At 45.3% G+C, this 4069-nt stretch overlaps 1 non-coding gene across 1 annotated transcript; it reads left to right on the top strand.

The window, feature by feature from the left end:
• Positions 1-3212: 3212 nt before the first annotated feature.
• On the top strand, positions 3213-3319 carry LOC125497147 (small nucleolar RNA R71). Its single transcript, XR_007273789.2, has one exon. It is a non-coding gene; the product is annotated as a small nucleolar RNA R71 (small nucleolar RNA).
• The last annotated feature ends 750 nt before the right edge of the window (positions 3320-4069 follow it).

The following is a 4069-nucleotide window of genomic DNA, read 5'->3' as shown; positions in this document are numbered from 1 at the left end:
ACACAAGATAAGGCCGAAACTTATCGAAGGCAAACACAACCGCTAACAACTCTTTCTCCGTTGTGGCGTAGTTCTTTTGAGCCGAATCAAGTGTCTTGCTCGCATAGTGGACCACATGAAGCTTTCCCTCTTTTCGTTGCCCTAAAACGGCTCCCACTGCATAATCACTAGCATCACACATTAGTCAAAAGGCAAGCTCCAATCCGGAGCTTGCACAATGGGGGCGGAAATAAGGGCATGCTTTAAAGTCTCAAAAGCGTTCATGCAAGCATCATCAAAAACAAACTCGTTATCTTTTTGCAAGAGGCTAGATAGGGCCTAGCAATCTTAGAGAAGTCTTTTATGAACCGGCGATAGAAACCGGCATGACCTAAAAAAGAACGCACTCCCTTCACCGTAGTAGGTTGGGGTAACTTCTCTATGACCTCAATCTTGGCCCTATCTACCTCAATTCCCTTGTGGGAGATCTTGTGTCCCAACACGATGCCATCCTCAACCATGAAGTGACATTTCTCCCAATTAAGCACTAGATTCATCTTTTGACATCTTTGAAGCACATTTTTCAAGTTCTTGAGACAATCGTCAAAAGATGAACCTACTACGGAGAAGTCATCCATGAATACCTCTATGGTATCTTCCAACATGTCCGAAAAGATGGCGGCCATACATCTTTGGAATGTAGAGGGCGCATTGCACAAGCCAAATGGCATCCTTCGATAAGCAAAGGTACCAAATGGACAAGTGAATGTAGTCCTTTCTTGGTCATCGGGTGGATGGGAATTTGAAAGAACCCCGAATAACCATCAAGGAAACAAAAATGGGAATGACCCGCCAACCTTTCCAACATTTGATCTATAAAAGGGATGGGGAAATGATCTTTCCGGGTGGCCTTATTCAATCTCCGATAATCAATGCACATACGCCACCCGGTCACCGATCTAGTAGAGATTAGTTCTCCCTTTTCATTGGTGATGACGGTCATGCCTCCCTTTTTAGGGACCACATGGACGGGACTAACCCACCGGCTATCGGAGATAGGGTAGATTATTCCCGCCTCAAGGAGTTTCAAGACCTCCTTTTTGACCACTTCCTTCATATTGGGATTCAACCTTCTTTGAGGCTCAATAGAAGAAGCATGATCGTCATCAAGATGAATTCTATGCATGCACAAGGTAGGACTTAGCCCCTTGAGATCTTCAATGCTATATCCAATGGCACTTCTATGTTCCCGAAGGACATCAAGAAGTTGAGTAAGTTGAGTGCCTTCAAGCATAGCATTGACCATCACCGGGTAAGTCTCACCCTCACCAAGAAATGCATATTTTAAAGAAGGGGGAAGGGGTTTCAACTCTACCTTGGGAGGAGGCTTAGAACTCTCCTCCTTAGGTGAAGGCACCTCAAGGGCTTCGATCTTCTCCTTGGTACAATAGGTTGGAGAGGTATCCATGGCAAGCTTGAAGTTCTTCCCTTCCTCATTATCCTCCAAATCCTCGCCCAAAAGTACATCTTCCAAAGGGTCCTTCTTATTCCTCATACCCTTCAAACTCAAGACCTCCTCATCAAAACTATCTACTCTCTTCACTTCTTCCATGATTGGAGACTTCATTGATTGCTTGAAAGCAAACTCCATGCTTTCATCTCCTACCCTTAATGTAAGCACATCACGTTTCATATCAACAAGAACCCGCCGTTTTAAGAAAGGCCTCCCAAGTATAAGAGGGACTTGGGAGTCTTCCTCCATCTCCATAACCACAAAGTCACATGGGATGAAGACCCTTCCAACTTGGACCGGCACATCCTCCAACTCTCCAATAGGAACCTTCACCGATCTATCGGCGATTGAATGACCCTCCTTGTAGGCTTGAGTTCAAAATTAAGTTGCTTAGCTATGGACAAGGGCATCAAACTACATCGCCCCCAAATGCCAAGGCCCTCTTGGGCTCCAAGTCCCCAATCTTCAAAGGAATAGAAAATGACCCCGGATCTTCAAGCTTCTTGGGGAGCTTGTTTTGAAGTACGGCACTAACTTCGGCGGTCAAAGCATAGTAGCACTTTCCTCGAGCTTGGTCTTATTGGAGAGGAGCTCCTTAAGAAACTTGGCATAAGTGGGCATTTGAGACATGGCTTGGAGGAAAGGGATATGCACTTGAAGTCCTTTCATGACTTCCAAGAACTTCATGAATTTGTCATTGAGTTGTTTCTTAGCTAACCTTTGAGGAAAAGGAACCGGAGGCACATAAGCTTGGGTGTCGCTTGACTAGCCTCGTTGCGTTGCTCATGAACTTCTTTCTCTTGACTCGGTACAACATCACTTTCATCCTCTACTTTCAAGAAGCTTCTCAACCTCACCTTCACTCCCTTTTCTCAACTTCGGGCTTTCATTCACCTCACTAGGCATCTTAGGCCTCATATTTTCTCCGGATCTCAAAGTAATGGCCTTGGCATGCTCGTGAATCACGGGTTGGCTTGGAAATTTAGTAGAGGGGGAAGTGGTGTTGCTTACTTGTTGGGCAATTTGAGCAAGTTGGGTCTCAATCATTTTGTTGTGAGCTTGCATTTGTTGTAAGGAAGAGTGAATATCCCCAAATTTCTTATCATTATCGGTATTGGTCTTGGTTTGTTGGGAAGGAAAAGTTGAAGTGTAGACTCAAGTGATGAAGGCTTTGGTTGGTTAGGCTCAAAGGGTGGTCTTTGTTGTGGTTGGTTGAAACCGGGTGGTCGGAAGTTGGATGTGTAGTTGTTGTGATTTTGTGGTGGAGGGTTTTCCATGATCCTTGAGAGGGGTTGTTCCACCTCCCTTGGTTGTTGAAGTTTGTAGGCCCCTCTTGCCTTGCACCAACCCTGCAACATGTTCCGTAGATCCTCCACAATAAGAGCTTGCATGATCGGTCACCCACAAATTTCACAAGAGAAAGCTTGGGAAGGTGGTTGGCTTGGGGATGCCAAGTTCACCTTCTCGAGTTTCTTAGCTAGAGTGTCTAGCTTGGATGGATATGATCCATAGCATCTACATCATACTTCCCTTTGCCACTAGCCTTCTTGCTTGTAGACCTTGTGTTTCCCCAAGAGTAATGCCTCACAACCTCCTCTATGGTGGGCTCAATGTTATCAACCGGTAGTTTGGTGAGTTGACCCCCCGCTCCGGAATCAAGACTAGCTCTAGTCATGGGAAGCAACCCATCATAGAAGCTTTGCATCAACATCCATTGACTATACCCATGGTGCGGACACGATCTTCGGAGGTCTTTGAACCTATCCCATGCCTCATTCAAACTCTCATCCTCATCTTGTATGAAATTAGAGATCTTCCTCCTAGCCTCGGAAGTCTTCTCTTGAGAATAAAACTCATCAACAAAAGCCCGCGTCACTTGGCCCAAGTAGTCAAGGAATCGGGAGGAAGAATGTAACCATTCTTGGTTCCCGTGAGAGAGAAGTGAAAAAGATTAAGCTCACGAACTCTTGATTAACATTATTTTGCTTGACCGTGCACAAAGCTCAAGAAAGTTCGCCAATGGTCAAGTGGACACTCATGAGAAAATCCTCCATAAGGCTCTTGCTTGATCATTCTAATCAAATGTGGAGAGAACTCAAAGTTAGCGGTAGTTGCCGGCCTTCGTATCCCACTTTTGAGCTCAAATGCTTCGGGGTGACCATAGCCCTGAAAGCTCTTGGAGGGGGTGGACCTCCGCCATGATACTAGAAGTAGAAGAACTGATTGATCTTCCTCAATACCTCCCCGGTTGCTCCTCACTAGTAGCTAGCACCCTTGGTTCCCGAAAAATCCTCTCAACTCCGTAGAGTGCCCTCAAGATTGTGGTCGATTGGAAGCAAATGATCACTTCGTAACCTTCTTGACATGCAAACACAAAAGCTAAAGGGAGAATTAGCAACACAAAGGTTTACCACCAAGTAGCAAAGAACCAATCGGTAACCAAAGAAATATAAAAATGGAAAAGGGAGGGGAATAGAGTTAACTTAGACTCAAAAATCACAATTCAATGCAATGTAATCCGTTGCTTCCCCGGCAACGGCGCCAAATTTGACACGGTCGTTGCACGTGCCAAATTAA

Source organism: Beta vulgaris, chromosome 4 (assembly GCF_026745355.1).
Source record: "Beta vulgaris subsp. vulgaris cultivar EL10 chromosome 4, EL10.2, whole genome shotgun sequence".
Classification (NCBI taxonomy): domain Eukaryota; kingdom Viridiplantae; phylum Streptophyta; class Magnoliopsida; order Caryophyllales; family Amaranthaceae; genus Beta; species Beta vulgaris.
The sequence above is the reverse complement of the archived record's forward strand: the minus strand, read 5'-3'. Positions and strand labels throughout refer to the sequence as shown.